This window comes from Rhineura floridana, chromosome 4, assembly GCF_030035675.1.
Source record: "Rhineura floridana isolate rRhiFlo1 chromosome 4, rRhiFlo1.hap2, whole genome shotgun sequence".
Classification (NCBI taxonomy): Eukaryota; Metazoa; Chordata; class Lepidosauria; order Squamata; family Rhineuridae; genus Rhineura; species Rhineura floridana.
This window is the reverse complement of record NC_084483.1, coordinates 187269427-187295399: the sequence shown is the minus strand read 5'-3', so window position 1 is coordinate 187295399 and position 25973 is coordinate 187269427. Positions and strand designations below refer to the sequence as shown.

The following is a 25973-nucleotide window of genomic DNA, read 5'->3' as shown; positions in this document are numbered from 1 at the left end:
CTTGTCAGAGGAAGGAGCTGCTTGCCTGCTCTCTGCTGCAGGCACCAGAACCAAAAGGTGGAATTGCAGCTATCAGTTCAGTGGAGATCAGATGACCCAAGCAGCCAATAGGCTTCCACCAGGTCCTATAAACCTGCTGGCTCTGCCCTGGCGTCTCAGTCTGAACCATACCTCTTTGGCACAGATTGGTCTGTATGCCTCCATGCCACCAGGCCTAACGCAGTGCTCTAGTTTAGTGCATGACCCAGCCTTCCCCAACCTGTACCATCCAGATCACTCTATCAGCCCCAGCCAGCATGGCCAATGGTCAGGGTTGATAGGAGCTGGAGTACAACAGCATCTGGTGGGCACCAGGTTGAGGAAGGCTGACTTTGGCACACCTCGATGCATGTCTCAATGTTTGTCTCTAAATGGAATGAAAATGAAAAGAGATTGTAGGACAGGAAGGATAGAGTACAGTGGAAACAACGGAAAGGATAGGATCATGGTTTGGAAAGACAAGCTATGAGATCTAAGATCAGGGTGTTCAAGTCTTGGGCAGGTATGGAGAACCTTTGGACCTCCAGATGTTGCTGAGCTACAACAACTTAACCCTAGCACTTATACACTAACTTAACCCTAGCACTGCACTGTATGGTCACCTGGAAACACTCAAATTCCTTTTGAAAGTATAAACCAGTTGCACTCTTTAGGCAGCTAGAGGCGAAAGTGCACTGCCTACAGAGAAAGGGAAATTAGTTAAAAGATTAGCATTGGCAGAAGACTCTGAAAGTTGCGCTTGATGAATCCTTGAATAAAGCCAATCGGAGTGCCCTGTCAAGCTTCTTGCAGGAGAAAGACAATACACTTCCATGGAATCCCCAAAGGCTAGCTATAGTTTACCTCTTCTTCGCTCCCCTCTCCAGTATCCTCCAGCTACAAACAGGTTCCCAGAATAAAAAGACAAGCAGAGGTATGGCATCAGTGTTCTGAGGGACACAAAAAGGGTAATGGTATAGAATAGGGTGGAAGGAAGGAATGAAAAGGTCTAACTGGAGGAGAGAAGGGAAGACAGAAAGGGAAATTCTGACAGTCAATGATGGGTGGAGCTGGGGGAGATATTGGGATGGCCCCAGAGGGTGAGGTTGTGATTGTGACTGTGACTGTGACTGTGTGTGTGTGTGTGTGTGTGTGTGTGTGTGAGAGAGAGAGAGAGAGAGAGAGAGAGAGAGAGAGAGAGAGAGAGGTGATGGTGTTGGGGTTTTGGACAGCAAAGAGTAGAACTAACTATAGAGGTTTTGGGGAGGGAGATGAGATAGCAGTGGGGAGAAGTGGTGTCTTGTGGCTCTGAGTTGCACTATGATTTTAGTTTGTAGTTCTAATTTAAGGACTTTGGCCACACTGTGTATTTAGTTCCCTACTATCAGTTCTTCAGACAAAATAATGTGTGTGTGTTAATGCTGAGGACACATTAGTCTTTGACCTTGTGATTCCAGAGGGGACATAAAACTGACGTCATCCCAAGAAATAAAATAATTAAGGCATATTCATATATGCATGGTGAATTGGGAGGATGTTGTTTTCTTTGGACAACGAACTGATGTATGCTCAGCCACATGAACACTGATGTTTTCCTCCTCAGTTGCACTGTTCTAGTCCCAGTGTACCTGCTGTACAAGTGGTTTTGCTTTCTGATCATAATTTCCAGTGATAGGATGTCAAAACCAATAGCCTGTAGAATTTGCAATCTGCATTCCACTTTATGGGTTTTCTACGTTATCTAGTAGCTTTACATTAAAGGCTGTGTACACACTAACGCATTTGTAACACAAAATGTAGTATTTCTCAATCCAAAATTGCTGGATCGTCAATGTGCTGATTTCAATCTAGATTGATTCCAGATCCTGCTGTCTACAAGGGTGGGTGTGGTTACTTGATACACATTTGCAAACCATCCCTTTTTATCCACACTTAGATTATCCACGCTTTTTCCTCTCTGCAAATGCCCCACGCCAATGACAAAGGAAGTGGTGATTGCAAACTTGGTATACTCCTACCCACACCGTCATTTGGCAGGTGTGTAGATTCATCTTCCATTGCCAGGACTGCCTACATCTGTTTTCATACTGTGGGATAATACAGAATCAGTCTGCAGTTAGCTTCACTTTTTAGAATGAAACCAGTTTCTCAAGAAGAGCTTTTCAGTATGCAGTAGATCTAGATTGCATGTGGACTACGTAGAAAAATAAGTACTCAGTCTCCATTGATTCAAGAATAAAATGTAATGTGTGTTGTGCTGTGTGTAGTTGTGTTGCTTAATTTCGTTTAAAAGCAGCAGCACAGCAGCAGAGAGTAACAGCAGATGTTGAAATGCGAGTGTGCCAGCGTGTGCATGCGTTTGCCTAAGAAAGCACGCTTTTACCCTGCATCAGCATCACTGAGACTTGAGACTTAGTAAAATAAGAAAAGCTACTTTATTTATAGAAATACATAGTAGATAGAAACGGCATACCTAGTTCTAACTAACTAGCTAAGTTGGAGGCGTAACGCCCAGGTGCGGGAGTTACCCTCATGCTTGGAGAGAGCAGAGACAAAGGAATGTCTCCTCTCTCCCGGACAGTCGGAGAAGGAAAGGAGTGGAAAGGGCAGAAGGAGGAGGGGCAGGTAAGCTTCCCTAAAGACGTCACAGTCTAGCGACAGAAGGAAGTCAGTCAGAGCATCACAGGTAAAAGGTAAACAAGCCTATCCATCTGGAGGACCCTAGCTCTATCTCCCTTATGGAACATAAACAAAAGAACAAAACAGGAGTTGCTCTTGCCCCACTTCCAACAATGTGTACACAGCCAAGGAAGCATTTCATCTGGAAACCCTTATTCCAAAACTTTCCATTTTGAGTTAACCTTAGATCTTCCAATTCAGCTGCAAAGCCACAGAACCACTCCTGTGGTATTATTTGTATTATTATTATTTGGACAATTTATATACCACTTAACATTTAAACAAATCCCTAAGTGGTTTACAACACAGATAAAAACATCTTAAATAAGAAAAGATACTAAACTACCAGAACATTTGCACATTCTATAATCACAATTAACAACTAAATAGAGCATCCTCTTTAGCACTTTGGCTACTGGCCTTTAAGGTCCTAATTTTGGCTCATCTGTGCATGGTATCATTGAATGGGTAGGGAGCATACTCAGTGGCGGAGCACAGGCTTTGCATGCAGAAAATGCCAAATTCAATCCCTGACATCTCCAGTTAAAAGGATGAGGTAGCAGACGATGGGAAAGAGCTCTCTCTGCCTGAGACCGTGGAGAGCTGCTGCCAGTCAGAGCAGACAATACTGGGCTAGATGGACAAATAGCATAACCTGGTATAAGGCAATGTATTTTTTGCAAGTTATTTAAGGAGAGAAGGGGAGCCAAAATTGATAGAGTGGTGGAAAAAGGAGAGAGGAAAAGCTCCAGAAACAAAGTACCTTACTCTTACACTTCAGTTGCATGCAACTACAGCAATGCAAGGATTAAAACCATGCAGCCTGGAGACTTTATGCAGTATCAGCCCCTGCTGTCCCACTCCCTGGCACTGTGCCCCTGAGGTTCCATTTCAGCTTTTCAGTGAGGGTTTGCCTCCTCAGCTACGGGTAGGGATGAATGAAGCTCTCCTTTTCATTTCTCTTTGTTTTTCAATTTTTTCGAGTCTTAAGTTCATGTCTCTCTGCATTTCAGCATCAGTTTGTGATTTTTTTTAAAAAAAAGTCCTCATGAAAAGCCATAAACAGTGTAGTGCAAATTTCTCTTAATCTACACATTTTTGCATGCATTTTTGCCTGGAATACATTTTGCAAGCAATTTCTCCTAATATAATGAATTTTCTGTGCTATTTTCACCAATATATGCACGCTTTCCCTTAACATACTAATTTTTGCATGTGTTATTTGCTTGGCGAACTGCATCACAACATTTGGAGAAGTTTAAACTTCAAAGGATAGCTGTATTATCCATTCACATATTGTTTTGGAATATGCGCAGTAAGTAGTGCGTGTAAAAATCCTAGCTGAACTGAATTTTTACCTCACCCTGACTTATCAGTTAGTTATTATTACTTATATAGCACCATCAAAGTACATGGTGATTTGTGAAGTACAAAAGGACAAAACCTGCCCCGTCTAAAAAACTGACCCAGGGTAGGCAACAGTGGCTAGGGAGGAAGAGGGAGGCGAGGTAAATAAGAACAGAACTTTTTTCCCCAGTTACATATTTATTTCAACTTGTGAAATGCAGTTCCCACTTAAGCCTACCCCCTGCAAGAGTTTTACACCTACACCCTGAAATGACCTCTGTATCTAATATGCACCTAGGGATTAAACGTAATGCCCACCTATGGCTTGCTGGTCTAGTTCTAGATGGGGAATAAGGAAGGGCAGGAGGGGAGTGTATTGCAGGAATAGGAGTTCCCCAGGACTCCAGCTTTATGTATAAAAAGCCAGTGTGGCATAGGGGTTAGAGCGCTGAACTAGGATCTGGGAGACCAGGGTTCAAACCCCCACTCAGCCATGAAGCCCAGTGGGTGACCTTGAGCCAGTCACTTCCAATCAGCCCAACCTAGCTCGCAGGGTTGTTGTGAGAATATCATTGGAAGGGTAAGAACCAATGTACGCCACCTTGAGTGACTTTGAGGAAAGGCAGGGCATAAATGTACTAATAAATAAATAACTGCTTCTGTGCAGCTATTTCCCAGAAGCACAGGGTGTCAGAAACTTTTATAACATGACTTGTAACACCACCAGTGATAACCTACAGGTTAACAGCTTTGTTCTGTGCTTGTTGATTAAATTCTTAAAAGAGGTAGCTCTTGCTTGCTTTCACAATGTGAGTGTTAATTCCCTGAATGATGTGTGGCTTCCCAGTTGAGAAGAAAGCACTGACCTTTTTATATGCCACAAGAAAGCCCTGTAAATCTCCAGATCTCCAGTGACTTCTGTGGAGGAGCAAATCTTAAATCACAGCAGCTGCAGGTCAGCCTCCCACTATGCCATCTGGGGCCATCCTGGCCTTTAAGACCACCACAAAAAGATACATGTTGCCACTTAAAACTGGAGTCCTGAATCTCCTGATACCAATGGCTAAATCTCCACTGACTTCAGTCAGGTTAGGCCTGTCCCTAAATCTGCATGTGCCAACAGTCTAGCTGCCAAGGGGCTGGAGAGGCTATAAGGATTCCCTTAATCTGCCACACTGGAGAGGGAAGGAGGGGGGGAAAGGACAAAATTTAAGAAACAGGAAAGTGTCCTTCTTTCATAATTATTTCAGCATGTTCCTAAACGAAACCTTGCACAGCCTAGCAAGCTATTTTGTGGCTGAGTTGGAGAGCTTTCAAGGAAAATTGGGTGGAGGGCTGTGGCGGGGGGGGGGAAGAATGACAGAGTTTGAAGAATCAAACTGAGCACAAAACCTGTTTGTATTAACAGCCTTAAAGTGCAATTCCACCTGTCTACCCATTGCAATTTGCATGCCAGTCTTCTGGGACAGATTCCATTAACTTTACCCATTATGTACATCATTTTGAATCCTTCTGTGGAACTGCAATCATGTGGTAGACAGGGTCTGCCTGCTCTTTCTCAAGCAGGGATGTTGGGTCTTGAGCTGTACAATAGGGAGAAAATCTACTAGTCATTGCATCACTATGCAGGGGGAAATGCACCTGTTAGATTCTTCCTGTTGTGCAGCTGCTAAAGGTACAGAAGCCCTGCCAGGGAAAAAACAAACAAACAAAAATTAGTAACGGTAAGTTTAAGTGTTCTTGATTTTCAAGGTCAAGTCCCTGGTTAGATGCTACTTGGACAACACTGGCAAAAATATAGAATGGATAAAAATAAAAAAGAAATTTTAATGGCATTTTAATAACATTTTGATCTTGTTTCCTTTTAAAATAATCTGGGTTAAAATTAACACCAATTAGGGATGGGTGAGATCTTCGATTCAGTTTACATTTCAAGCTGAATCTATCAAATTCACAATTTCTGAAACATATGAGAACCGAAACACAGCCATCCTTCAAAATTCACACTTATTCAAATTTTTCAATGCAGTTCACCAACTAATGTTTAAAAAATGCATATGTTAGAGGAAAGTATGCATAAAAACGAATATATTAATGAAAATAACATACAAAATGCATTATATGATGAGAAATGGCTTGTAAATATGTGTACATTAGTCAGAAGTGCCCACAAAAATGTGTTTATTAGGAGAAATTCATACTAAAATGCTGGACAATTTTCATGAGCATTTTTCTTTTCAAAAATCACAAATTGCTGCAGAAATGTGGAGAACTGCATTTAAGATTGGACAAACGAGAAAGTGAAAGAACTGTAACTGACAGATCTTTCCATTCTACTGCCAATCCAACACAGAGTTAAGTGCACTTAGTTTTATTGAATTCAACATAATTGTGTTGGATTGGGATGACTTTGAGGGTTGCTGAAAAATTCAGTCCAGAGCTGCTCTTGTGCCTTTAACTGCAACTTGATTTGCAGAAAAGCTTTGGTTTGGCATTATTACCAACTGCTAAGGTCTGCACATCATGCTCTTGTTAAAGAGGCAGTCAAAGTTTTCAGTGTTAGCCACCACCATTGCTCAAAATGGAGCCCAAGCCTGCCTTTCTATGTAAAACAAGAGTGAGCAACCTGTGGCCTTCCCAATGTTGCTGAACTACAAGTCCCATCATCCCTGACCACTGATGTTAAAGGCCTGTATATAAAAAAGTCTCTCTCCGAGGTCAAGCATGAGACATAGGACACTAACAGGTATTATTATTATTGTTGTTGTTGTTGTTGTTATTATTATTTTCTATCCTGCCCTTTTTCCCAGACAGACCCCAGGGTGGCAAACATTTTTTAAAAAAAATATTTTAAAAGTCCTTTAAAAACAATTCCAGCAGAGATGTGCAATGGGATAAGATCTCTACTTAAAAGGCTTTTTGAAAGAGGAAGGTCTCAGCAGGGGCCAAAAAGACAAAAGACAGCACTTGTCTAATATTTAAGGTGAGGGAATTCGAAAGGGTTAGTGCCGCAACACTAAAGGCCCGATTCCTATGTTATGTGGAACAGATTTCCTGATGAGATGGTATCTGCAGGAGGCCATCACCTGCAGAGTTCAGTGATTAACTGAGTATACAAGGGGAAATATGATGTTTCAGGTATCCTGGTCTCAAGCTACGTAGAATTTTATAACTCCAAAACCAACACCTTGAACTTAGCCCAGTAACAAATGGGCAGCCAGTGCAATTCTTTCAGCAATGAGGTAAAATGTTGGTATGCCCTGTTCCAGTGAGCAGTCCGCCCTGTTTTGCACCAGCTGAAGCTTCTAGACCAATCTTAAAGGCGGCCCCACATAGAGTGCATTACAATAATCCAACCTGGAGATTACCAGTGCATGGACAACAGTGGTCAGGGTATCCCAGTCCAGAAATGACTGCAGCTGTCTTACCAGCTGAAGCTGATAAAAGCCACTCCTAGCCACTGAGGTCACCTGGGCTTCTAGCAACAACGATGGATCCAGGAGCACCCCCAAACTACAAACCTTTCAAAGGAAGTACAACCCCAACCAAAGCAGGCAATTGACCAATTATCCGAACTCGGGAGCAACCTACCCACAGCACCTCTGTGTTGCTAGGAATCAGTGTCAGTTTATTGGCTCTCATCCAGCCTACCATTAAGTCCAGGCATCAGTCCAGGACTTCTTCCAATTCAGATGTTACCAAGAAATAAAGCTGGGTATCATCAGTGTACTACTGACACCTCGCCCCAGTCTCCTAATGACCATTCCCAATAGCTTCATATAGATGTTAAACAGCATTGAGGACAAGATGGTACCCTGCGGCACCCCACAGCACAACTGCCAGAGAGCCAAAAGACAATGATCTAATGCTATTATCTTAAACCGACCCTGGAGATAGGATTGGAACCACTGTAAAACAGTGCCTCTGATACCCATGTCACCAAGTCAGCTCAGAAGGATATTATGGTAAATGGTATCAAAAGTTGCTAAGAGATCAAGAATAACAGAGTCACACTCTTCCTGTCCTTGTCCTAGTAAAAGTCATCCATCAGGGTGACCAAGGCCAATTCAGTCCCATACCCAGGCTGATCCATAGTGTATCTATTAGTGGTGATTTATGAACCGAACAGCATGGGCAAATTGCATGCTATGTTAAGAGCTTTGGTTTTTTAAGGTGTGTTTAAATGCAGGCCACTTTCTTTTTTGCACTTTTACTGCAACCAGCACCTTGGGGGTGGGGGACAAATAGCAGCTGAGTGGAACTTTAAATGGGAAACTGATGCAAGGAAGAAAGGGTTAACTTTCCCTGCTAGAGAAAACTAGCAACCTGCTGGGGCCTAGGCCAGATAGGGGTCCCACACAGCTGCTTTTTCCTGGAAAAGGAAGTGGCCAGCAAAAAGCACACATTTTAAAAAGCACATTTAAGATAACCTGTAGTTTAACTTTTACTTTCTACCTCGTGGAGGAACACTTTTTCTCAGTGAGTTAAATTGCCTTGATTTCAATCTCCCTATGCTGGCAATATCTGGTCCCTTTGGGGGTTGGTTCCAGATTTCCTCAGTTTTAAAGGTAAACATTGCTTCTATCAAGCCTGCTGATACAGCTTTTCTTTGTGGTGGTGAAGGAGAGAGAGCGAGAAATCAAAATTAAACCTGTCGATTTAAAGCAGCAGAATAGGGTCCAGTTACCTCATGATCACTCCATTAGGTTGGGCTAAACATGATACAAAAAGAAAGATACCAACCAGCTGATGTGTGTGAGAATATTTACTCAGACTGATTTGTTCTGGAAATATCTGTGGAGAAGTGTTAAACTTTATACTATGGATTTCTGAATTAATAGTGTGACTAGATTAAGCTCCTAGAGAGGCACATTCATTTTCTGTCATAGTCAATCTACTTAAAACTGTTGGTCAGGTCAGACATAGGATTCTCAGCCTACTAAACCATGGTTCATTAGAGTGAGAATGAGTGCCATGCCTTCATTCTCCTTGCTCCTTGTCTGCCAGTTTCAATGTGTCTGTTGTGGTTTGTTTAAACAATACCTTCCTGTTACATCAGAACCAGGAAACTGCGGTTTAGTCTTGTACTACAGACCAGGATCAGATCAGGATCAAACGACACTCATTCCTGGCCTGACAAACCATCACTTAATAGGCCAAGATAATTTCTTTAGCCCTGTGTATTGAAAAAAATGTTTATAGAGAATTCTTGAATAAATACAACGTGGTAACTTCCCAGAGTTTGCATGTAGCCACTTTGCCTTGTCAAAAAAGACATGAATCAGATCATAATTCTGCACCTGTTCAGAAATCCAAGGATACAGAAGAGTAAGAGTCTCCTTCCCACTTCATAGGACAATACTGATGACAAAAGGTGAGTAAGGGCAACATGATAGGGATATATGAGATTATGCATGGTGCAGAGAAAGTAGATAGGGAGACTTTTTTCTCCCTTTCTCATAATCCTAGAACTTCCAGCTAAATGCTGGAAGATACAGGACAGGCAAAAGAAAGTACTTCTTCATACTGTGGAATTTGCTCCCATGACATGTAGTGGTGGCCGTCAAATTGGATGCCTTTAGCTGCTAGGAATCACAAATGGGGAGAGTGCTGTTGCTTAGGTCCTCCTTGCAGACATCCCATGGGCATCTGGTTAGCCACTGCGAGAACAAGATGCTGGACTAGATGGGCCTGTGGCCTGATCCAGAAGGCCTCTACTTATATTCTTCCATACTTATCAAGTACAGTTTATGTGTACACTATGGTTAGCACTTGGTAAATGGCCACCTGTATTCACTTTCTGTTTCTCTACAAAGCTGATATGGCCTAAACTATTTTGGGGTCTGAGGTAGAAAAGATAAATGGCACCTTCTCATGGTGGTAAATATATAATAATAAATTAAATAATGGACAGTTTGCTATCCATTACTGGCTCTCCAGGATTTACTTCCCAAGGGGGCTTATCTGAAGATATGTAACAGTACTGAACAGCATTCTGACACACTCTGAGCAACTTCAGACATTCAGTGAGGGGAGGGGGGAGGAACATGGGGGTAAGGTATGTGAGACAGCAGGCAAAGGAAAGGGCCCCAAACGGCCAAGGGCGGGAGGAAGCAGAGTTCAGGGAAATATTAGTATAGGAAGCCAGCTAGCAAAGGAGTGGAACCCAACCAGGGTTGAGCCAAATTGCTCCACATACACCTTTTGCATGCCACAAAAGTGGAGTTCATTTTGCCAATTCTTTTAGGTGGGTAGGGGCATAAGGGGGGCAAACCATCAAACTTACTGGCAGTGCCTGCAGTGTTTCTCCCAGTGGTTGAAAGCTGGTGACTGCCATTTTTGTTACCCAGAACCTCCTCTCAGTGATGGTACACCCAGGGTCGGTTCTAGAGGGCAGTCAGGTTGGGCACTGGCCCGAGGGCCCTGGAGCTACAGGAGCCCGAGGGGCCCTCCGCTCCCCTTCCACGATCCACCCCCCATGCCCCCCACTTACCTGTCAGCTGGCTTTTTAGCATTGCCCTTAATGAAGATGGCGGCCGCAGCTTCCCTAAGGTACTGAAGCCACTGCTGCCATCTTAGTTGATGGCAGAGATGTGCGCTCGTAGCACACACATGTGCCATCAACAAAGATGGCGGCGGAGGCTTCATTCCCCTTAGGGAAACCACGGCCGCCATCTTCATTAAGGGCAATGGTAAAGACTAGACAGGTAGGGGGGTTCTGGGGGCCATGCGCGCGTGCGTATGCAGACGTGCGCACACCCACCCACCCACCGGGGGGCTAAGGCAAGCTGATGCCCAAGGGCCCCCCGCATGCCTGGAGCTGGCCCTGGGTACACCATTACATACCATTATTCCAAGGGAGGTTTGGTGCTGGGGAGGGAAATGCCCGACAATCCCTCTCCCCCACCACCTAGAATCCCCTTCAGTGGTATGTGTCGACACAATATTACTCAGAAGGGGATCTGGGTAATAAAAATGGCCATCAGTTGGGAGCTGTCAGGAGGTCACTACAATAAAAAAGTGAGCTGAGAAGGATGGTTTTAGCTTGGCCTTAGACCCACCCATCAATCCACTGCACTACAGCTCAAATTCATGGCCACTCTTCCATTTGTATTCCCACCTACAAAGACAGCATTTTTGATAGTATACATTGACAAGTGGGGAAGCAGAAGGAATTGTGGGGGGCAGGGAGGAAGGGTGGGGGCAAAAGATGTCTCTTCTTTTGCTGCCCTTTCATCTCAACACAGTCAATCTCCCCATATCACTGACAGGGAGATTAGATTCAAGAGCAAGCTTCCTCAAAGCCCAATTACCTTCTCCATGATTGTTTCAGGAAGGGCTGAAACTCCGTGGCAGAGCATCTGCCTTGCATGCAGAAGATCTGAGGTTCAATTCCCGGCATCTCCAGGTAGGATTGGGAGAGACCCCTGCCTGAAATCCCAGAGAGCTGCTGCCAGTCCATGTAGACAATACCAAGCTAGGTCAGAATCAGAATAAAACAGCTTCCTATCTTCTTATGTTCCTATGTTTCAATAGGGCAGTCAGGCTTCAGCCCTTCCTTCATCCCCAAAGGGACTGTCGTGCGGAAGGAACAGGACTCTCACAGCCTGGGAGTCCTCATACAACTGCAACAGACCCTCTCTGAGTTTTCCCACACAGCAACTTCAGTGGGCCTGAGCACCAGGGCTCGAGAGCTGTCAGGGTGTTGGCTTAACAGTGCCTGACTGTGCTGCTTTCTTCAGATAACACAAGTACCCCAGAGGCCCAGGGCAATATCTTGGTGCGCTGCCCTCTGTTGCCATGAGCATTCCTCAGCATCATGAGGAACAACATATGCAACCTTTGGCCCAGAGCAATTTTGGGGTTAAATAGGGGGTCATTCTGACATTTGTCAGGAAGAGTAGTGGCAGAAACTCTCTCCAACCCTGTCCTACCCTACCTCCACTGAGGTAGCATATAACCCACTTAAAAAATAGACAGACTTTACCATCTTGACTACATATGTCTGAAGAGGTAGGCACTTGCTTCATCAGTGAAACTAGTTGTCTTTGAGTTGCCACAGAACTCCTTGGCTGCAAGTCTGTGGGTGTTTACTTGGAAGTAGTGTGGTGTAGTGGTTAAGGTGTTGGACTACGACCTGGGAGACCAGGGTTTGAATCCCCACACAGCCATGAAGCCCACTGGGTGACCTGCCTCTAAGCCTCAGAGGGAGGCAATGGTAAACCCCCTCTGAATACCCCTTACCATGAAAACCCTATTCATAGGGTCACCATAAGTTGGAATCGACTTGAAGGCAGTCCAGGCTCCATTGAAATCAATACATTTTACTTCCGAGCTTAAGACTTTAGGATGAGAGGACAAGCCTATTTTTTAAATTTACTGTTGGAAAAGTGAGAATGCCCTCTAGTGGCTATAACAACAAAAGAGTTGTGCTGCATTTTATACACCAACCAATAAAGGGCACAAGACTCTTTTTTTTCGTTTTAGCTGTTTCAGACAAATGCAGTTGTCCCTCTCTGGTTTATGGCTTTTATGGCCAAAGAAATCATTGGGATGCAAATAGTATTTTTTTAAAAAGCACACAAATTAAAGCCTTTTGCCTCATATTCCCTGAATGAACATGGGTTAGCAGAGATTCAGCCCTCTAAGGGGCTCTGTTAGTACTTCTTGACTGTAATATCAGTTGGCCTCTGGAACAGTGTGATCCAGCAGGCTGGAACTGTTGTTGTTGTGGTACATTTATATCCCGTCCTTCCTTCTAAAGAAGCCGAGGGTGGCTTAAAAAATAAAATAAAAACTTGAATGTAGCCTTTAATCTTATGGACAGAGAAGCCATGATTTAAGATGAGACCTTGGGAACTATGCAGAACTTTGGTATACTTTGGTCGCTTTTGAAAAAGGATCACCCACCCTTTTTAATAGGTGCTGCTGGTTGGCCAGTGAATTATTCATTGTAAAATGAGTCTAGAGGTTGCATTCAAATATATCTCCGTTTGGGGGTGAAGCCTATATTTGGGGGTGGCTTATATCCAGACCAATATTTTTTAAAAAACAACTAAATAAGGAATACATAAATGTGACTGTACTTGCCTAATTTCATCCAAAGTTGTTCTTGCCTCTTCATTCCTTCCCAGAAGCTGAAAAGTTATGCACTGAACGGGAGGGGTGGGGGGAGACTCAGCCTACTGGCTTCTCACTGTGGTGCAGAACTACTTTTTTAAAGGGATATTTGTGAAAAATACTCATTTCCAATACTGAATCAAGCATACATTTGTGTTAGCAATTCATAACCATGTTTTCTTCTTTAATTACAGTAATCTGAAGCCTCAACAAGAGACATAACATGATGAGCTATTTGTTTTAATTACCCCATTACTCTACAACTAAAAACATTAATCTAATAATCAGACGTACAAACACTGACGGTTTGTGGAAATGTAATGAAAATCCAGCAGCCATTCAAACGAACATCTGGAAAAGGCATTTGTGAAGCTAATAAAATAAGTGAGTTTCAGAATTGATGCCAGTAAGCTTTGTCTCCTAGTAGGGTTTTTTCTCCACTCTTTTGTCTTTTCAGTTCCTGCTGAATGTGAGATCTTGGGAAGATGCACTTTCACACTATTAGCAATCTCCAAAGGGACCTTGGCAGCCAATTAGAGAGGCCAGTGGGAGAAAAGGACAAAAGAACCAAATGCAAAAATCAATATCTATATGAACTATCTGTGCCCTCTTGGCCCAAGACCTGCAACCCAGAGACTTACATTTCTTAAGGGATTAGGATACACTTACGAGAAGCTCTCCAGTAAAATAAAGATGGGGACGTCTAAAGAAGGCTTTTTGAATTTCAATGAGCAATGTGATCTTTTCATTGGGAAGATTTTCCCCGATTGCTTCATTGATACACAACTAACTTAAAGAGTTACCATATTTCCTCCATAATGCTCGGTCCATACTTGCTAGGGAGGAGGGGAAAACTCACAAAACAGGCTTTACCGCCCCCTCCCTGCCTTCCTCTTTTCCAGATTTCCTGTCTTGTTATACCAAAATCCGTAAACAATATGCTAAGCTAAGGTTACCCTGCCAATCAGCCTGAATTATTGACTTCTGCTATGAACTATTTACTATGGGCTCTTGGTGGATGGCTGGAGGCAGACCAAAGCTCTTCTGGGGGTAAATGAAGAAAGAAAAAAACCACAACCCAGGTTGTTGTCTAGAATAATGCTCTTCAGGTTGTTGTTATAAAAAGCCATTCAACGCTGACTCCACAATGCTGCTGATAATTTGTACTTAGCACTTATGTGTCTCGACCCCCTGTACAGCCACTAAACACCTGAAAAGTCAAGAGGTGCATTCAGGTGCGCTAAGTAACAACTTCACATTTTAAAAACAGAAAAGATTGCTGTTCTTTTCCGGACACATAACAAAACAATAGATTGAAAGCAATTGCCTTGTTTTCTGGGAATGCTTTTGACTTGATAAGCATTTCGTTGACATGGAATTAACGCTCCAGATATGTTAGGCCAGGGATGGGCAATTTTTGTATTTGGGAAAATAACAGTGGAAGATTCACCTCACTCTTTGTTGAGCTGCGCTATTTACAAGTAAAGAAGACACAAGTCATAGAATTGTAGAGCTGGAAGGTGTCATAGAGACCATCTAGTCTGACCCCCTGCTCAGTACAGGATCTACAATGTAGGATGCAACTACAACATCCCTGACAGATGGCCATCCAGCCTCTTCTTAAATGCCTCCAGTGAAGGAGAGCGTACCACCTCCTGATCAGTTCTTACTGTTAGGAAGATTCTCCAAATCATCAGCCAAAATTTGCTTCCCTGCAGTTTCCACCCCTTGGTTCTATTTCTGCCCTCTGGAGCAACAGAAAACAAGTCTGCTCTGTGTTCTGCATTACAGCCCCTCAGACACTTGGAGACGGCAATCACGTCTCCCCTTAATCTTCTCTAGGCTAAACACAGCCAGCTCTTTCAATGGCTCCTCATAAGACTTGGCTTCCAGGCCCTCCCACTATCCTGGTCACCCTCCTCTGGACACACTCCAGCTTAATCTCATATTTTCACAGCATCTGTTTCTCAAACAAGCACTATGCCCAGTTTCCTCCCCTGCATCACTGACTCATACACCAAACAAAAAATGCATCAACATGTGATGCTGGAATAAAGAGCCACGTTATATTCTATATCACTATCCATTCCAAACTAGCAAGCCACCAACACTACAATCAATACATGTTTCTCCCTCTCTTACATTATCTGAGTTCAGTTTCTTCCCAGCACCATTTTACTTTTTTGTCAAATCAGTTAAAATTGAATTTAGTCAACAGCAAAAAATAAAGAACAGAAAAGACAGTTTATGTGCCTTGACAGAGAACTGAAGAACATAAGGAAAGCCCTGCTGGGTTAGAGCAAAGGCCCATCTAGTCCAGTCTCCTGTTCTCTGTTGCCAACCAGCTGCTGCTGGGAAGTCCACAAATGGAACAGGCTTCCACTCACATAGTGAGACTTCCCCTTTGTCTCCTCCCTAGAATTGTGACGGCCCGGGGGGGGGGGAACGGAAAATTTGCAAAAAAATCAACTTTCCCCCCATCCTGTCTCCTAATACATTTTCTCAGAAAAAAATGGGTTTTTAAAAAAAAATTCAGTTTTTTAAGCAGACTGTCTACTCCTTCCCCCTGCAGGCCTCTGCATGTTCTCCAACTCTGCACCAGGGGGTTGGGGGGATCATCTGGAGCACATGGGGGGGGTAAGGGGGCAGCATGAGTGCATATGTATGCATGTTGGACAGCACAGCACGCACGCCAGTTTTCTTTCCTTTGTATTCTTGATTTTCTCCTCTGGAGGTGTTCCCTGCTAGAACCTGCCCTGCAATGTCCTCATGAAATGGCCACTCCCACTCCCTTTTTCATAAAGTGGATTATGTTAACGATCAGTGACTGTATATATTTTAACACCCTGAATATCCCAATAGTCAAATCATGTTTTGGGGTTGTGACCTGCGCTCCAAACAATCGTCTCTATGATAGATCTATGCAAGCAGTGCTCTTGGGTTTTATTTTGTATTTAATATTTTCATATGATTATTATGGCCAAACAAATGAATATATTTACTGATGCCCTTCTGCATGGCAGGATCGGCTGGAATAAATGCATTGGCTTACAAAAGACTACTATACATAGGTTGTTGCACTACTTAAAAGATATTTGTGGCAGAGAGTACTTTGGCAATCTTGTATCCTTTTCATTATGTGTAACTTAATAAGCACAGGAGTGGTTTTGTTTTTGTTGTTTTAATCATTAAATAAAGTTAAGACTAGTGTTTTTAAAAAGTGATGTTGAAAATGACATTGAGAGAATCTCAGGTGAGCACCAGAAAAGTGTTGGCAAATGCAGAATGTAGGATGCCTCCAGACTATCACTATTTTGCAAAAGGGATTCAAGCACATACCAGAAATGTAGGCTTGCACAGTTTGTTTGCCCTAGCACAACAAATCCACTTTTAAAAAACACCAGCTTTTTGCGCTTAAGAAAGTGACTTGGAAATGTACCCCAAAAATATGGGATGAATTAATGATTAACCAGAAGATGTTTGAATACTTCACATATAAAGGATGAATACTCACTGTTGTATAACTGTCCTGAAAACAAATCAAAATGAATGCTCAACAAAGACCAGATATAGTCTAACTTCTGCATAAGTTTTGTGCAAGCAAATCAGGATCAGTGCTCATAAAACATGTTGTCTGGAGGAGCCACTGTTTCTGGGCAAGTTACTCAACAAACCCACTTCTAAAAGTTTCCTATCTTTCATTCATTGGCGATCACTCGTGGCTGGGTAAGATTGTCTTCCAAGATAAGGTCTTTAACGGTAGGTTCGTAAGTGACTGTGGAGGCCAATTTTGGATCCACACAGCCTCCCACAGTGAGGACATGTTTCAGATGGAAGACAGTCGCTATGAGGATTCGCTTGACGTGCCTTCCACTTAGCTCGTTTGTCATTTTCGCACTGTACTCATGCTTCTTCAAAGTCCATAGCACCTTTGATAATGGCCGACCTCCAATTGGACGCTCATGGGCCAAGGCTTCCCAGTTCTCGATGCTTCTGTTACATTTTTTTAGATTAGCTTTGAGAACATCTTTAACCCTCTTTTGCTGTCCACCGATGTTCCGTTGTCCATCCTTAAGTTGGGAGTAAAGTAGCTGCTTTGGAAGACAGTGATCAGGCATTCAAACAACATGGCCGGTCCAGCGAAGTTGATGTTGGAGGATCATTGTTTCAACACTGGTAGTCTTTGCTTCTTCCAATATGCTAACATTAGTCCACCTATCTTAATGCTTAACTATCTGTGGGTCTACAGGCTTTTTCAGTAGTCCACCTCCTCTGCCCCCCCCATTTGTGGAATGTTCTACCCAAAGAAACATGCCTGGCACTTCCATTGTCAATTACACACAAGGCCAAGCAATTTTTATTTACCTGGCCTATTATTATTATTTAAATTTATATCTCACTCTTCCTGGCAAAGGAGTCCAGGGCAGCAAACACACAAACAATATCCAAAACATCTAAAAATACAGATGCAGGTTGGGAAAAATCTCTACTTAAAAGGCTGTTATTTATTTCTTTATTTATTATATTTACATCCTGCCTTTCCTCCTAAAGAAGTCCAGGATGGCAAGCAAGAAGCTATAAAACAATAAAAAATCTTAAATACAAAACATTTTAAAACCAATTCCAATACAGATGCAGACTGGGATAAAGGTTTCTACTTAAAAGTGTTGTTGGAAGAGCAAGGTCATCAGTAGAGGAAGAGGAAGGTCTTCTTTTTTTGTAAACTGACAAACAAATGAAATAAATAGTAACAACAACAACAATAGGGGTATATTCTCTCTCTCTCTCTCGTGTGTGTGTGTCTGTGTGTGTCTGGCGCCAAGCATGCCAGAGCCCTTGGGCATCAGCCTGTCCCAGGCCCCAGCACACGCACACACGCATGCACACAACCAACCTGCCGCGGACACACAGCTCCTACGCCACCAACCTTTCTCCTGTGTCCTGCTGCTGCATGTGCTGTGCACAGGGCTGCCATCCACCAAGATGGCAGCAGAAGCTTATCTAAGGGGCTGATACCCCCACCACCATCTTGGTTAACGGCATGCCTGCACGGTACACCTCGTGCACGTGCAGGGCTACCATCAACCAAGATGGCGGTAGGTGCATCAGCCCCTTGAAGAAGCCTCCACTGCCATCTTGGTTGATGGTAGCCCTGCATGCGCAGCACGTGCAACAGCGGAAGCAGAAAAGAGGTAGGTGGAGCAAGCGAGCAGGCAGCCTGGAAGCTCTGTCCCTGCGATCCGTGGCAGGGAATCTGCCGCAAATTGCAGAAAGGGAGCACTACTCCCCCACCCTAACGAGGGGCCCTGTGGGCCATGGGGCCCTCGGCCAGGACCCAGCCTGGCCACCCATTTCTGCTGCACCTGTGTATAAGGGCCATAGCTCAGTGGCAGAGCATCTGCTTTGCATGCAGAAGCTCACAGAATCATAGAATAGTAGAGTTGGAAGGGGCCTATAAGGCCATCGAGTCAAACCCCGTGCTCAATGCAGGAATCCAACTTAAAGCATACAGGTCTCAGGTTCAATCCGCAGCATCTCCATGTAGGGCTGGGATAGTTCCCTGCATGAAACCCTGGACAGCTGCTGCCGGTTAGTGTAGACAATACTGAGCTAGATGGACGAATGGTTTTACTCAGTATAAGGAGCTTCCTATGCGTATATGTGCAAACTTTTTGACTGTTAAGAGTAGGGTTCCATAGATTCAGGCTGGCCTTGGAAACTAGTCATTTTTATTAATTTATTTAGAATGTTACACCTCACTTTCCCTTCCACAAAGGAGTTGTTCAAAGCCGCTTACCAATATAAAAGCAAGACTAAATACAATCGTTAAAATGCAAATAAACTAAAAACACAACTAGCATTATATGTGCCCATCCTCCTCATCCTTCTCCCAAGTTTTCTGGCACACACAGAAAATTCAAGGGAGGGAAGGGATCAGCCTCTGACTTTGCAGCTACCAGAAGCAGCGAGAATCTCTCTCGCCGCTTCCAAGTGTCTGCAGATCCTAGTGTGAAGTGAGTGAATGACACTGCTTGGCCCCTTTCCCAACTTACAGAAGAGTCAGTGGGAGAAGGATCAGGGTCATTCTTTCACTTCACAGCAGGATTTGCAGGAGCTCAGAAGGAGCAAGGGGGATCCTTGCCGCTTCCTGAGGGCATTCAAACCCCAACACCCACCTGGAAAAAAAGAAGAGATCTCTTCCCTGTCCTACTTGACTGAAGTACACAGAGAACGTGGGAGAGGGTATCTCATCATGTCATGCTGGGCACAGAATTACTAGAAGTAATAGTAGTGCAGCAACATTTTTAGAATTCTGATTAAGGGCTAGTTGATGCATTTCATCCTAATCAAGCAATATTGGTTTTGCTCAACTGTGACACTTTAAGGTGTAAGATCAGGTGTATGTTTGAATGGTCCCCAATGGCAAGGCTGAGGAAACGTCAGGTCTGGGGATAAAATATAGCCCCCAGGCCTCTCTCTCCAGGCCATAACCCTTCTGCAGCCACGCCCCTTATGCAGTAGAGGCCACTCATAGAATCATAGAATAGTAGAGTTGGAAGGGGCCTATAAGGCCATCAAGTCCAACCCCCTGCTCAATGCAGGAATCCAATGCAGGAGTCCATTGAGGCTACTGGGGCACAACCCTCCCAAAGAGAATGTCAAGCAATTTTAAAAATTCCCCCCCAAAAATCTCAAAACCACCCATTTTTTTCTTGTTTCACACATTTTATACTTTTATTTGAACTCAGAAAAGCTCTGCAAATATTTATGTCAATCTACTGTTCTCTGGCCAATCAACTTTGTGTTCGCTGGACAATCAGGTCTCTACACCACTCAGCCAGTCTTCATCCAAAAGGGTAACTATGGCAAAGAAATTTTGTTGGTCAAAATTTGTTGTGAAAGCAAAATTTTGAAAATTTGTATGATGGTAATTAATATGAAATCCTCTTCTTAAAAGGGGGGGGGCTTTTGTGACATTTGCCTTCCCTGAAGATTATGATAAATGTTGGGTTGAAAATAAAAAATCATTAGGGAGTTGCACAGTCAGGTGTAAATTCCCTTGGGGATTACAACTTCTCACATGCCGCCCTGGACTCCTACTGGAAGGAAGGGCGGGATATAAATCAAATAAATAAATAAATAAATATGGACTTGATGCTGACCTGCAATTTACAGAAAGATAGTAAAGTGCCATACGCACAGGGTCTTGCTTTCTAGACAATTATTTGTGGGTGCCTATCAATGAACTGTCACATGTTATTTGGCCATAGGTTATTTGCTATAAAACCTTTTTTTCAATTTCCAATAAACACTGCCATAAGTTTCTTGCCCATGAAACATTAGCTCTTTACATATATATTGCTGCAGATTGAATTATTATTACTATTATTATTATTCATACTTTTGTTTGTTGTTGTTATGTGCCTTCAAGTCGATTACGACTTATGAATCAGCAACCTTCAATAGCATCTGTCATGAACCACCCTGTTCAGATCTTGTAAGTTCAGGTCTGTGGCTTCCTTTATGGAATCAGTCCATCTCTTGTTTGGCCTTCCTCTTTTTCTCCTCCCTGCTGTTTTTCCCAGCATTATTGTCTTTTCTAGTGAATAATGTCTTCTCATTATGTGTCCAAAGTATGATAACCTCAGTTTCATCATTTTAGTTTCTAGTGATAATTCTGGTTTAATTTGTTCTAACACACAATTATTTGTCTTTTTGGCAAAAACACTCTTGCCATACTTCTTGATTATGTTTGTAGGGAATATCAATCCATTCAACAAACAAAAAGTTTAATATTAATTGGAGTTCAAATCATATTAGCTAAAACACAAAGTAGTATGAAAAGCAGCTTGCAAAAGTTATGTTGGTCGCTCTGGAATTGCCCTCTAGATTATTCCCCCCTGCATTTATTGCACGACAGTAAACGTAGGAAAAAATAATCTAGAGAGTAATTCTGGACAGCAGTGATGTGGTAGCACTGGGGAAGCACAGCAGAACTAAAACAGGAATAAATTTACCACTAACACACTATTATTGTCTCAATAACACATTGCAGAATACATCCACAATAAAACACTAGTCTGCAAGGGCCCAACAGCATAAAAACAAGGGTAAAATATGAATCCAGTAATACATGATCCAGTCTTAGGGATCAGGGAAAGCCGGCATAAAAAGATGCCTCTTTACATTTAAATCTTATTTGAGAACTGGCAACGGGACAGCATCCTCTAGTCTGCTACACCTGAGGGCAGCAGGCTAGCTTTGGGGGAGGACCATAGTTCAAGGAAAGGGCAGTAGCTCAGTCAGTGGCAGAGCATCTGCTTTGCATGCAGAAGGTCCCAGGTTCAATCCCCAGCATCTCCTGGCAGGGGTGGGAAGGACTCCCTGCCTGAAACCCTGGAGAGCTGTACTGTCAGAGTAGATAGACAGCACTGAGCTAGATGGACCAATGGTCTTGACTTGTTATAAGGCGGCATTTTATGTTCTGTGATTCAGGGCAGGTCTTGCATGGCACAGAAAGCTTTGTCTTCGAACACATCAGCAGCACTGCCTGCCAATCCCTCCCCCGCCATCTGTCTCACTTTGTCTAATGATAGGGCTGGCCCTTAGTATTCATCCCACATTACAGAGTAACCAGACACACACTTCTCCTAATCATGCAACAATAGTGAGCAACCATTTACCACCCAAACACGATTTTCATACATGTCCTGTGGTTCACACATACAAATGGCATAAATCTGCTTTGAGGATTTGATTGATACTGGACCAATGTTGACCATACAAAGTTACCCCATGTCTCTTGAAGACACAGGGCTTTGATACAGAGTGTTTTCTGCATGGACAAGAACAGAAAAAGCATTACATAAGCAGCCAGGCTCCAGCAGGTGGGCCTGCTCGCTCTAAAAGCTGAACACTTCTAGAATCTACAGGCAAAGTCGCTGTGTGATTAGAAAACCATGGAAACAACAGGATGGTAATTACGGGCTGGAGCCAAATCAGGGGCACAGTAACCGTTTAATCTCTTCCGTGCCTTCCAGCCCAGACATCTCATTTTCTGAGGTATGTGTGCTTATTAAGGGAGTATTTGCTTCTGGTGGTTACTTAGTTGGCAGCCTTATACTGCGGGGTGACTTCCTCTGGCTTGTGTTGTGATCTGGACAGGAACTTCATTCACTGCCATTCAGGTCCTTTCAAGCCTTCAGTATCATACTTCTGCAGAATCAATTAAATTATCATCATCATCACTGTTTATTTGTATGCCGCCTTTCCATAACAATTTATGCACAAGGCGGCTCACAACATAAAGAAGAAAAAAAGTTACACACTGTAAGAAATAAATTCAAATGGTCAATAAGTTAACAAAAACATCATAAAAAACATACAATAAATGGATACATCCTTATAATTATCTGTTAATCAAACAAGGATAGAGCAAGTGGCATGCCTGCCTGATGACAAACTTTTTGTAATCTGGCTGTGTTGTGCATAGCATGCATTTTAAAAAAACCCAATTCCTTGTTCCCCTTTATAACTCTGCAGCAGGGAGACTAGATAATGAACTGAACAATGCAAGTGCTTCTGTCTGGAAGTTCCAATTGCTTTATAGCTCCCTTTTCATGGTAATTTATGAAAGTCAATTGCTGTCTGCAACCAGTGGGGCCTACTGCCAACGCCAGTCCTGGTCACCTCCCATTAAAAACATTTCTGGACCAGCACTCTGAGCAGTGTGGCTAGGTCTAGGTGCAACACTAATTTCCCACAATGTCACTGGCCTAACATCACTCTGGGACATTGTGGAACATTTGAAATGTAGCAGGACTCAGTTCCCCAGTACAGCTCATAACACCATTGCACCATTGGGAAAGGCTGACGGGGGGTTACTTTGCTCAAGGCCCCCTGAAACCTGGAGCCGGCTCTCGGTGAAACCACAGCCAAATAAATGTGCACCTTACTTCTTTTTCCATGCTGCAGTGACATTTGCACATGGGTAGGGCCGGCGGTTGCTATTAAATGCCACTTAATGTACATAAACATGGCATGAGCGGCACTGACAGGAATCTCCAGACTTCATGCTATGCAAACCAGAAATTCGCTATAGAGAGCTCCACATATGGGGCATTTTTGCTGACCTTATTGGGCTCTGACTGGTAGACTACATGTTGCTACGCACAAATCTAACCTGTAGGGTCAATGATGTAGACAGAATCCACCCTAACAGGCTTTTGGGGAAGGGGTAGTGCCTTCCCCTTCCTTATACTTCTGGAGTCCTGGTCATCACTACAGACGGGGGAGGACAGTGGACAGAAAGACCAGGCAAACTCCTTTCAATTAAGGGCACATCCAGACTGTCGGTATTTTTGGGTGGGATTCAATCACATACTGGAAAATTCAGGTTGCACAATTGTAGATGATTGGGGGAGGTCATGCACAACAATACTGTCGTCGTCCCCCTCAAAATCAGAGTTTTTTCAATAAGAAAAATAATGTGAAAATGCACTGGAAAGTGTGGGATAATGCTTGCTTTGCCGTAATGTCATCTGACCTCGTTAAATAGCCAAGTCATTTAATCTCTCTGTTAACAAATCACAATGAATGTTCAACAAAAAGGTCGCCTGGAAGCTCCCTAATTTTGGAATTGGGGAAATATCACTCAGCTTTCGTGGACATTTTCCCCCCAGGAAGGGACAAAAACTAAAGCAGTAGAGAGTTGCTTTGCTACAAAAAGTCCCATGTTCAATCCCTGGCATCTCCAGTTGTAAAGGGCCCTGAAAGCTGCCCTGCTGAATTCATGAATTGATTATTGCCATTCTCCACCCCACAGTCTGACAACCTTACTCCCACAGCAGTCATAGGGCTTTTTTTTTTTTTTTTAACACAAATCATGGGTCAGAGTTTGGGACCTGTTTACATAATAACAACCGCCGCCACCTGCTTATACATCGCTTTTCCTAAATGCTCAAAAGGAGATTCACATACATCATCACAGCAAGTTTTTTGGAACAATCTTGTATTATTAGGACTTTCCTAGGCACCTGCTCCTGCGCTAAGATAGATGGTCCTGGCAAATTTTCCTACGGTGGGGGTGGAAAGATCTGTCAACGTTGGTTCTCTCTCTTTCTCATTTTTTTCCAATCTGAAATTCAGTTCTCCACATTTCTGCAGCAATTTGATTTATTTTTCAATCCTCATGTAAATTCTCCAGCATTTCAGTGCAGATTTCTCCTAATAAACACATTTTTATGGGCAGTTTTGACAAACGTACACATTTTCCCAAGCCGTTTCTTGTCACATATTGCAATTTCTTGCATGTCGTTTTCACTCATATATTCATTTTTATGCACACTTTCTCCTAATATATGCATTTTTGTATGTGTTGGTTGGTTGGCGAACTGCATTGTAAAATTCAAATCAGTGAACGTCAAAGGATGGCTGTGTTTCGATTCTCATACTGTTTCGGAAAGTGCAAATTTGACCGAGTCGGCTTGAAATGTGAACTGAATCAAAATTCTTGCCTAGTCCTAACCTATAGCCATTTTATCTGTCTGTCTATCCATGACTTTCAAGAGTTAAGATATTATAGATACTGCAGAAAAGTGACCGAAAACCATTTGTGTGACCCTGGTGTATTTAAAAAAAGAAAAGAAAGCTGCCTTCTTGGCAAGGTGAGTAACCATGGGTTGCATGAACAGTAGCAGCCCTGTTACAAAATGCTGTTTTGCACCAACACACAAAACACCTGCTTTCTTGTTAAAGTAAAAACAAGGCAATAGTCATAGTAAAACCACGAACGAAAAACCACAAGTGACCAAGCACTTCTTCTGAGTCATTCCCCCCTCCCTCCAAACTCCTCTCATACATTGTGACATTCCTCTAAAAAACTCTCAGCCACCTGCAGCCTGCACAAAAACTGCTGATCAGCAAGTCTTTTGTTTGCCTTAAACACCGGCATAATTACATGTCCGTATACTGCCCAGATGGCTGGAGCCTTCTTCAAAAAACATTCACCCATAAGCTCTAATGATTAAGGAAAACTAGCAGGGGCCTTTCCCCCTAGGCGGAATTCTGGAAAAGCTCCCGCAAAACCATTTTTTTAAACTTTTTGAAAGATAAACAGAGCACTGTGGTCATAACCAATGTTTTCAGAAAGAACAACTGTTGAGAAGCTTCCTTTATCCAAAACATGCAAAGCTGATTCTCCTTCACATTTTCCCTGTGCATCAAGATCAGTAGTGTAGACGTAAAAACCAGTCCAAGAGAAACCAATGGGTCTGTCAGCATCCAGTGCCAAATTCCTGACTAAAGCTTTACCGAAGGAAAATTAGGGCTCATATCAGTCTTGCCGTCCCTGGGATAATGTTGTGGAATAATGCTATTTATGAGCAAGTGTTGAATACCAGTTGCTGGAAATTGCAGGAGGAAAGAGTGCTCTTGTGCATAGGTCCTACTTGTGGGCTTCCCATAAGCACCTGGCTGGCCACTGTGAAAATAGGATGCTGGACTAGATGGTCCACTGGCCTGATCCAGCAGGCTCTCCTTATGTTCAAGTGCACCCATAAAAACGTAATCTTCTTAATTGTCCATGGATGATCCATTAACAGAGTCCTAACTTCTTGCTAGGTGTTAGGTGCACAGTTTTGTCAATGGTATATGGAATAATTGTATGCACACTCATTAATTTTGAGCCATTGAAATGGACTCACAGCTTATTCATCCATGACGAAAGGTGCAGAAACAGTAGCCCAGCTTGTGAATATGCATGGGATGAGGGGAACCCCCTATCTGCATGTAGCCCAATATTCAAAATT

At 43.1% G+C, this 25973-nt stretch overlaps 1 long non-coding RNA gene across 1 annotated transcript in view; it reads right to left on the bottom strand.

The window, feature by feature from the left end:
• LOC133383917 (uncharacterized) overlaps window positions 1-25973 on the bottom strand; it is a 66803-nt gene that overhangs the window by 6922 nt on the left and 33908 nt on the right. Inside the window, exon 2 of the long non-coding RNA XR_009762429.1 lies at window positions 5686-5730. This is a non-coding gene — a long non-coding RNA (uncharacterized LOC133383917). The remainder of the gene's footprint in view (window positions 1-5685; window positions 5731-25973) is intronic.